Here is an 11,138-nt window from a genome sequence, read left to right on the forward strand (position 1 = left end):
TCGGGTTTCTTGATTTATTAAACATTATGTCAGGAGGTGCTCCATTTCGTCGAATGATTTTGTTTCGTGTGAGATCATCAAATTTTGAAGTGGAGAGGAAAATTTACGAAAATAAGCAGGGAAACAAATTCTTAAATTCTGTGGGAGCTCCAGCTGCTTTATTTAAAACTCGAAAACGTCTGCTTGTTGTTGCATATTGCCGAGATTTTACTGCATGAAAGCGTAGCTCCTGAGGTAAAAGACATAATTTAAAATTACAGTTTTTTTCAAGCCTAGAAACGCGTATTTAAGGCAAATCGTCAAAATAATTTTACATATTGAAATGACATAGACCAGTTTAGTTCAGTTACTTTACGCACTGATATAAATTTCCATTCTTTCATCACAAGGCCATGTAGAAGAGGGATGCAGGAGAATCCCTATGCTGTCTGAGCTCTAAAACTCGTAAAGTTCGCATAGCTGCAGAGTGCTTGACAGGAGCGTCCCGATGCAGACCCGGCTATCAGCATGTGACGTCTCTAGTATGCGCGCAGGCCTGCAGTCTAGGTGGTGGTGTTGTAACCCACCAGGCAGCCGGCACAGTAGACGACACAGTGACAGGCAGACAACCATGGGAGAACAATGGCCACCACGCAGCACACTCGCTTTCGCTGACAGGTGACACGAGAGATGTGACCTTGGGGGATCCTCAAGCGCGGACCGCAATCTTCCGGCGCGCACCTTCACTCGCTGTGGGACGAACCGACGCCAGCCGGTGGTCCGGACCGACAAGCTGCGTGAGATGGAAGGAGGGGCGACTAGGGTGCTCCGCTGTCAACACAGCTACCCACGAACAGTGCCCATGGAGGGGCGTCTCCACTTGCCACGGTATCAGGGTGGGGTCGATCTCCTATTCTGTTATTCTGCGCAACGGATTAATTGAGATGTACCCTTTACCCTGTGGCTCCCGCAAGATGCAATTTCCACCCCCACACTACTCCAGAAGTCAGACAGACGTCCCTAACATTCTAAAAGAGAAATGCCTGAAAAACTTTCAGCAATAAATATCTTCTTGAGTCGTCCGCTGTAAGGAAATAACACAAAAATTCACAAAATTTCTTACGTAACTAGTGGGATACTTGGGTACTGGAGTAGTGCTAGTTAGTGTAAGAAAAACATGAAACTAACGAAAGTTATTATTTATTTTGCAAAAATTCTGAGAAATCACAATGGAACTTTTAGTTACGAATTGAACAAGTTATATCCTGGTTCTTTTTGGAATGTGAAGTTACCTCTCAAGGATATGATTCGCTAATTAAATTTCTATACAAAGTTTAAGATTGTTATTGACTCGGCAGAATGGTTGAGAGGTGCGCCTACTCAACTTGGAATAATTATCCTTTAGAATGTTGCTAGGTACGGTCGAGGCTGTCACATGTGAAATGCAGTGAAGTGTACTGTTGTGGAGGAAATATGGGGCTCGCAAAAGCGGTAGTGCACAATATGGTAAGCTGCGATGACTGCTGTCTGCGCCGCTCGCTGCTGACAAATAAGATAACTCTCATTCTATCTGGATTGACCTTGGCCAATCAAACTCTCCCTAGCCTTGATGAAGTCAAGGATTCCTATTCGCCCCTAGTGCACCTATTGGCGTGGTACACCGGTCAGACAACCAGTCCACCGCGATGCCACTCAAAAACTCGCTCGCAGGCGTTTAACTATAACTCTGCCCATTCACACCGCATAGTAAGTGTGTCGGCCAACACGGTGAACAATGCTTAATCGCAAGGACTCAATATAGAGTCGCACTTCGATTCGCTCTCGACAGAGGTACTCTCCCAGTGAAGTACTGAGGAGAGACTTGTTCCTCACTCCAAGAGAGACAACGGAACGGCGCCTCTCCACGCCAGACGTGAAGGGGTATATCTTTCTGTCTCTTCCATTACTCCTTCAGCTCAAGGCGTCAGAAATATCGTCTGCCAATCAGCATTGCTCTTCTAAAACGGGAGATTGACGTTTCGTTTAAGGCGACCAATCCGGAAATCTGTAGTATCGGCGTTTGACGTTTGCTGTCTCCCTGTGAAAGTCTCTGAAACTGCGTGCTATGTGTAAAGAATGCGTAGGTTGGACGCTCCCACACAATGTAGCGGAATTTGCTTTTAAGCCGAACACGGGGTCGTTCCCCCTTTCACTCGGGCACTCGCTGTCTGCTCGACGGGCGCCCGAGTTTGACTCGTCCTCCGAAGGGACTGGCCTCCCGGTGCGTGGTCTGCCTCTCTCGAACTAAAAGCTCCTGTGGCCGTCGTGTCTGGAATGTATGTGTGTACGCCAGCCTCGAGTATTTCAACCCCGGTGCGCACTTGTTATTTGCATATCGTTTATATGATTTCATACAACATTGACTTTATCTTATCGAGTTCGGGTTCGAATGAAGCGCCTTGATGTGCGGAAAATGATTGTGAGGGTGGAATATGTAAGCAGTGAAGGTCAGGAGACCACGACGTCTTACAACGGGACGTCCTGGAGCGCTTCGTACGTGCTGCCAGACAGCTGGACCACGTGTGGGCATTATCCACATGACCTCCTGTAGTCTGTTCCCACCACCAGCACCTCGCAGCTCTACGAGACACGGCACTCGGTCCTCCAGTCGGCGCGCCAGGTGTAGCACATTGCGACAAGCGGTGGCTGTCATGTGTGCAGTTGGTCCTCAAGTGGGCGTGGTCTGTGTGACCGTCCGCACCCCACAGCGGCCAGCGGCATCGCCGGGGCGTCACGTGCATCTAGCATCTTGCGTCACGGCCACCAATGCCACACCCAATGACTCACGCGAGGGCCTGATCTGTAAGACAACCTGCAACTCGCACCACCAATCCACACTGCCCCTTCGACACACCTCCTTGAACAAATTCTAATAAAAAAGACTACGGTGTCGTCAGTCTGTGTTATGTAGTGTCCTGTGTAAGACAATTCTCTCAACGCCTTCATGAAATAGGTCGAGCCCAAGAATTCTGTCATCCACAACTTATTTCATAAACAAAAAAAAAATGTATTTCATTGTTGTATGCACAAATGTTCAGTGACACTTAGTTTTTGGCTCAGAGCACTAAGAGACTTAACATCTGAAGTCATCAGTCCCCTAGAACTTAGAACTACTTAAACCTAACTAACCTAAGGACATCACACACATCCATGCCCGAGGCAGGATTCGAACCTGCGACCGTAGCAGTCGCGCGGTTCCAGACTGAAGAGCCACCGCGGCCGGAAAATTGTGACACATGTTCTGTAAATCCAGCTACACAAATGTGTATTCCATGTATTAATGAAAGGTGAATCCAAGTTGCGTAATAGTCATGTTTCATGAATGAATCAGTGCGAGAGGACATTAGGTCACGTCACTATGGCTGTCTCTTTTTTTGCTCACGGATACTGGATGTACGTATGTGGTCACTTTTCACATAGGAAGGAACATCCTTTATACGGATTTCCCTTCTTCTAGTGAATGTGTGTGTTTGCTCTGGGCACAATTAAAGTATGCATTTTTAACGGATTAAGTCTGTATGTTTGCTGGACGATGTTGTCCATGAAACTCATAATGGCAACATCCAGCAGTGCTCAACTTTCTTGCAACTGGAGGAGAGAATGCGTGGTTGCACGTAGGTATCCCTGTGAATGAATGAGTGTCAATTGAGGTATGAGAGCAAAATTGGCTATGAGATTGGCAATATTCGCCTCTATGACCTCTGCCCTTTTCGCTTTACCACGACTAGTTTCTGTTATAATGTTTCAATTGGGACATTTTCCTTGTGTTGTGTCACACTATCCCTTGCTTTAAGTGAGACACAAATGGCAAAAAAATGATCTATTGTGAGAGGGGGTAATGAAAGACGGCGGCGCCTTCCACGCAGGCCACTGTTGTGGTAATACACGTCAACCACTTTTCCTTTCATTTTATTTCAGTGATGTGCATACAGTTTCGTTCGCCTTTGGTGTATCTGAATTTTCCCTGATTGATATTAATCTGATGGACTACTAGGGTTAGTGTAAACCACTAATTGATCTCACATTATTTGCCGCTGTAGAATTTAACTTGGCTACAGAGATTTTTCGACGCTGGAGGTGACCATGGCATTAGGGGCACCTTAAGAACTTTCCCCGGGCAGCTGGTGAGTACTCGGAACCGTCTCATTGCTAGCCTTCCTTTGTAGTCACCAAAACTGGCCGTGGGTCCTGCAGGGCATGGGTTTATGGGCCGCCATTCTGGCGGTCGGCCTTGTTCTGCTAGTGGCTGAAGGAAGAGGATGGGAACGCCATGGCTGAAAGCAAAATAACACTTCTTTATAAAGTGGTGGCGCCGGGCATTCTGGCGCCAGCCTAACCGCTTTGTTAGCGAGTGGAGGTGGTGTGGGAGTCTGGTCTCCTTATCCCGTTTGCAGCTCTAGGTAATGCGGCTGGCGCCTGGCTGATGTTTGTTATTACAAGAACAGCGTACCTTGTGAGACGGGGTGACCAATCTCCAGATGTCGCGTTTCTTAGATGTCGCCGTGCCTAGCAAAAACGGCGCCCAACTAATCGTTTTATGGACGACTCGGAGCTTATTTTCACTAGGAAGCTTCCTTCATCTTGTGAAATGCGCTGGGGGTTTGGCTGTAGGATCTGCAGACACTGTGTGCTGTTTTCTCCGAGAACAGAATGTGTACTGCACTGCAGTGATTGGTTGAGGAAGATCGGGTCTCCTTGCTAGAAAACATGATTGGCACGATAACCATTGCTGGACATAGATAGGATTATTCAAGAACATCGGGGGGCGGCAGGGTTGGCTGTTTTTGTTTAGAATGTGTTGGGCAATGCTAGAGGCGTGAACTTGCTTCTCAACCGTCGCGAAGTACAGACGCTAGTGCGTTCTCTATGGAGAGAACAGTTAGTTGTTAACTCGTCCGGACACCTGGGCGAAACTTTAATATTTCTGCGGACGTGAGACACTCACCGGTGGACGTGGGGTCATCTCCCACAGTACGACGCAGCACCGAAACTTGCAGTTTCGGTTGTGCCCAAACACAAAAGATGGCATTCCATCTTTGATCAGCTACACCGCAGCTTCGGCAAACTCAGAAGCTTATTAATCGTTTGCATGGCCATCTTTTTTATAGCAGCCTTGTAGTCACAGTTGTCACTCCCAGCATCCATTGTATGCTTAATTATATTTTGACACCAATCAGTGGAGTGATACAGCAGAGTATGCTTGCCAAGACTGGCATTCTTACATTCACCGTAAGCAGTCTCATCCACACATAAATTCCAGTGAGATTCCTCAATTCTATTGCCAACCAACCCGAGTTCCTGTTAATCAAATGTTATACAGTTGAAGTTTCTGTTTATATGTTTTTCTCTTGACCTTGATAGTAGTTAATAAATCTCTTTGTGATGCCGTAGGTTCTTTTTATTAATATTTCAGTGACACCTATTCTCATTCCCTACTATGTAATTTACTTTGTTGTGTGTTTGAAGGAATTAAAAAGTACGTCAAGTTGGTCAACTCATTACATGATGCACACAGGGTCACTATTTAACGAATGTAAGGTTTCCTTGCGCTACTGATAAACGTGGCACCTCTTGGGTGTGGTGGTTATGACTTTTGAGCCGTATGGCAGACAGAGAACTCCTGCCACGCACTTAAGACTTCTTTGGACGAGTCTATGAGCAGCCATCAGTGATCACCTTTATAGTCAATGCCCATAGCTACCATTAGTCCCAATACATTATCTACAACATACCATGTTCTTTTCACTTTCGAAAAGTGGAAGGAATGACATAGCGCTTATGACGTACTCATATTTACCGCTTTCAGAATGATTCAGATGGCTCTAAGCACTATGGGACTTAACATCTGAGGTCATCAGTCCCCTAGACTTAGAACTACTTAAACCTATATAACCTGAGGACATCACACACAGCCATGCCCGAAGCAGGATTCGAACCTGCGACTGTAGCAGCAGTGCGGTTCCGTACTCAATTGCCTAGAACCGCTCGTCAACAGCGGCCGGCTTTACCGCTTTATCAAGACAGTTCCACTATTGTAGTTTTGACGACAACAGTTCAGCTTTACCTTTCGGCAATTCCAGATACCACACTACGTCATTACGTTCACAATGTGTTGTTCACTGAATGTCTGTGCACTCATCGTTACACAAAAAATCGGGGTCTTTCGAAGAATTGGGTTTTGAATGTGATGGTGCAGCATTAGTTTCACTATCGGTCTCGTCATTAGCACAGATTGTATGGCCGATTGTATGTTTGGATATGTCACGGAAGAATTTTTCTTCTTGAGAATACCACGTGTTAATTGTGTTGTCATACAAAAGAAATACTCTTTCACATGGTTTGATGGTTCTCGTGAGATCAAGAGTACAGCATAGCCTGTGGAACATCTTCTACTATTCAACCGAAAATAAAAAAGAAAATGTTCAACTGTGTGTGAAATCTTATGGGACTTAACAGCTACGGTCATCAGTCCCTAATGTGTGTGAAATCTTATGGGACTTAACTACTAAGATCATCAGTCCCTAAGCTTACACACTACTTAACCTAAATTATCCTAAGGACAAACACACACACCCATGCCTGAGGGAGGACTCGAGCCTCCGCCGAGACCAGCCGCACAGTCCATGACCATAGCGCCCAGACCGCTCGGCTAATCCCGCGCGGCAACCGAGAATGAAGACACGAGACACAATATGTGCAACATACATGAGGTCCTCGATTTCAAAGTACAGTCTGTGCACCTTCATAATTTATGGCGTATTGGCCTCCATTGCGATTTCGTTGTAGTCTGTCCGCAAATGCGGCAAAAATTACCAGCACTATTTAAGCATTTGCGATTTACATTGAATCACAGGAACACACGCACTAACTACGTTTCAGTGACACGTTATGCTAGCACGCGGAAAGACCACAGCTTGTAACAGACTGGAACTACACTTAAACGAAGCATGCTCCGCTCCACCCTTGCTCTTCCTTTTCCCCTTGTTGCTACGAAGTCAAGCTAAAAATAACAACAAAATACTTTACAGCAATTGTTGCCTGAAATTTATTGCTCTGTCTGCCATAAGCAGGATTCGAAGCCGAAAGGAATAGACATTGAATGCTAATAATAATTAAATGCATCCCGTTTAACTTGGAAAAGAGAGGTAAATCGTTTTCGTTATCAGTGTGATCAATATACTGAAGAGACGTTTATTTCATTCCATTTACATTTCCACTACTGACTAGTGTTACAGAAATTTTCCCACGTGTTCTCCACCTTCTAAAGCCGCTACTGCAATAGAACTGAGGCGCATCAAGAAGTCTATAATATGCGTCCTAATCAAGCATCAAATCTCCTAGTTGTCCCCCTCGGCGTGGAAAACTCTCGAAGTAATCACTCAACCTAGCAAAAATCATTTCCTTCCAAAGTGCTGTCGTCCCGTCTAGTTGAAACGTTTCTTTATTTTCCAGCATTAACACAGTTGAAGTATCTTAACAGAGACTAGTTTCGACTCCTCAAACATCCATCCTAGACCCAGTAACTGCACTATATGGTCCTTCTGTAACAGCATCTGCAATGATTGGGCCGGCCGTTATAGTCGAGCGGTTCTAGGCGTTTCAGTCCGGAACCGCGCTGCTACTACAGTCGCAGGTTCGAATCCTGCCTCGGGAATAGTTGTCTGTGATGTCCTTAGGTTAGTTAGGTTTAAGTAGTTCTAAGTCTAGGGGATTGATAGATGTTAAGTCCCATAGTGCTTAGAGCCATTTGAACAATTTTTGTAAAGATTGTTATTTTGTTGGGGGGAAGAAAATTATTTTAACATACATAGTCGTCTGCAGACGGTATATAAAAATAACATACTTTGTATCGTTCCACCTCCCTAATAACTAGGTTTGGTAAAATCTTTGAATTAGTTATCCTCAATTGAGAAATATTTATTTATTTATTTATGCATTTATTTTACCTGGCAAGATTAGGGCCTTCAGGCCCTCTCTTACACCTAACCAGGCATACTCAGATTGAACGAGTTACAGTTACTAAATAACATTAAGAACATTTAACGTATTATGCAGTATTGATGTCAAACGAAAAAAAATTTGAGATTATAACAGTAGTACAATGATAGTTATAACAATAAAAATAATTATAACAATCAACAATAATAATGATAATAATAATGATAATAGTAATAATAATAATAATAATAATAATAATAATAGTGACTAAGTATATGAAAGTAAACATACATTTCTTTTGTGAATGTCAGTTAGTTGGGAATTTTCTCGTTATATTCTTGCAGCTTGTGAGTTATTCTCATCGAGCAGAGACATAAGACGATAGAATGGGGTGAAAGAGATATATAAGAGGTAGATAGGTTAGAGGAAGAGAAAAAGAATGGTAAAATTCGAAGCTGTGATGGAGAAAAGAAAGAAAGAGATGTTAGGGGCACAACAATGGTGGCTATACCGTCCCTAATATGTAAGTTTTGAGTTCCCTCTTGAATGTTGAGTAGTTCTGGATAAGACGCAGATCACAGGGGAGTGCGTTCCATAGTCGTATGGCTGAGATGGAGAATGACACGGAGAAAGATTTTGTGTTATGTAAAGGTACAGCCAAGATGATAGACGTATCCGATCTGGTATTGCGATTGTGGAATGATGATAGATGTTTAATGTGAAATAGGGTTTCCCACCATCGAAAAACTCCTACACTGAGCTGAGCATATGAGTAAGGCTAGGGCAAGGAGAGAAGCCACTGCAACAGTGCTTTTAGACATCGAAAAGCTTTCGATTTCACCAAGTTTTATTTATGGTCTCATCTGCAACTTATACCAGTTTGTTTATCCCGAGAGCCTAATTTAAATCATATTGCTTTTCTTTCTAAGGGGCAGTTCACTATTAGGAATAGAATCCGCTACAGCCAGATACAACCGCTTATAGCAGTGTTCAGTGTTAGACTCTCTTGTGCATACTGTTTACAAGAAAGGCGACATACCTAGGCATATCATCAAGAAAATAGCACTGCATGCCGACGACCCTACGAAAAACAACAATTGTTGCAAACTTTTCTCACCCATCGATAATTACAGCAATGTCTGGGTAAAACTGTGGTGCAGTATTTAGAAGATCAACATTAACTCGACCAAGGCCCAGGCTATCTACGGCAAAACACAAAGGCCCCAATCGTTAACTCTCTACTGGTGGCACGGATTTCCTTTGCAGTCTTTCCGTAACATGTTTTAGGATTGAAATGGATAATCAACTTACGTGAAATAATCGCATTACTGAAACCGCGAGTAAAAGTTGCGCGCTCTTTTTTTTGTCTATACTTTCTGCTCAAAGGACAGGTGCTAACTCCAGGCTGCTAATTTGGCGCCAGCTAAAACTTTAGTTCAATGCGGCTAGGAGATGTGGCCTATGGCGGCAGACACCATCCTTTCGCTCCTGCAGATTCTTCAAAACAAAACCTTTCGTCTGACAGACACGTCTTCAACATAGGTATCGGAGACTGTTAGCGCAGCCATCCATCTACTCCCTCATACAGAGAAAATTGATCATATTTTGCAACACAAACTTCATCCCACAAACCCATCAAAAATGTTGTCAACGACACCTCTGATGCTTGTTTTAAAAGTCCAGAAATGGCCAACAGACGACAGTTTAGGGTCTAGTACACACGTGCACGCATCTCATGCGTTCATACACTGCTCATTCACCTACACACTTTCTTCTATACCTGTACCACCCAGCGACAATTTTCAGCCTGTACTACAGGAGTGTGTACTCGGGTCGCCTGCCTGCGTGCCGCGTTTCCCGCTCACCGCCAGTACCAGAAGCAGGAGGGAGAGGGGGCGGTGGGGAGAGGGAGCGGTTGCAGGTCGTTGGTCCCCAAAACCGACCTCGGTGCTCTTATTTTGGCCGGCCAGGTCGCTGGGGATCGATACGGTGTGCGACCAGCCGTGGCCCTGAGCGCCGATTTGGCGCGGGTGCTCGGGAACTCGGCGATAGCGCCTTATCTGGTGACGTCACGCGGCCTGCCTTGTTTACCTCGCACCTGCCGACCGCTGTCACCAGTTCCACCGTACAGGTGCTGCCTGCCCCACAATTACCCTGAACTAATGTACGCAACGTTGGAAACGCTCAAGGTCAGCGAAAGTGGGTGCCAGAAAGGAGAAATTAGCGCCACTAGAGCACGTATCTCCTGGCCCGCATGGAAAGTGACAGCCAACGTGAACATGAACCAGGACGAGTGTTGTCATTCTGGAATTTCACGTGACGGAGCGTGCGGGAAAAATACAGTAAGTTCAGTTAGATACCGAAAATCTGTTCATAAACATGAATCAATATAGCGAGGACAGGTAATGTCTGCAGTCGCAATCAGTATGTTTTATTTTCATCGATTTCACTCTGTAATTTTACAAGAGCATCAGCTGGAACTCTGGAATTTGGTACAAAAAAGTGTAGCAATATGGAGTCTTACATTAACATTAAAGTACGTATCTAATTTATAATATGGTATCTTACGTTTAAAATACAGTACGATTCAGGATCACTTTCTGCATCACAGCACCGGTAGCCGATTGGTTCTAGGCGCTTCAGTCTGGAACCGCGGGACCGCTACGGTCGTAGCTTCCAATTCTGCCTCGGGCTTGGCTGTGTGTGATGTCCTTAGGTTAGTTAGTTTTAACTATTTCTTAGTTCTAGGGGACTGATGATCTCAGATGTTAAGTCCCATAGTGCTCAGAGCCATTTGAACCATTTTGCATCACAACCTGAACCGTGCAAATGCCATATCGCGATAAAGTTTAAATGCAATATTGTAAACCTAGAAAATACTATGTTTAATGGCCCTGGAACATAAAATGCATACATAATGTTTGACTAACAGGCACAAGCGAAAGTGACGAGTAGAGGACAATGAAATAAGCAAGTAACCCTATTAAACATAGGTCGAAAACCAGTGGTTTTCGCGATACGACGTATGGACAAGTGCAGTCATGTCAATGTTACAACTTTGTTGCTGTCTAAGGCTACGTTTATTTCGAAATACGTAACTGAGGCCTACAGTACAAAGTGACAAACTTCCCTCGTCTGATTTTGTCGTCATTCGGGATACCAAATTACGTACTGGAAAACAG

Source organism: Schistocerca gregaria, chromosome 3 (genome assembly GCF_023897955.1).
Source record: "Schistocerca gregaria isolate iqSchGreg1 chromosome 3, iqSchGreg1.2, whole genome shotgun sequence".
Taxonomy (NCBI): domain Eukaryota; kingdom Metazoa; phylum Arthropoda; class Insecta; order Orthoptera; family Acrididae; genus Schistocerca; species Schistocerca gregaria.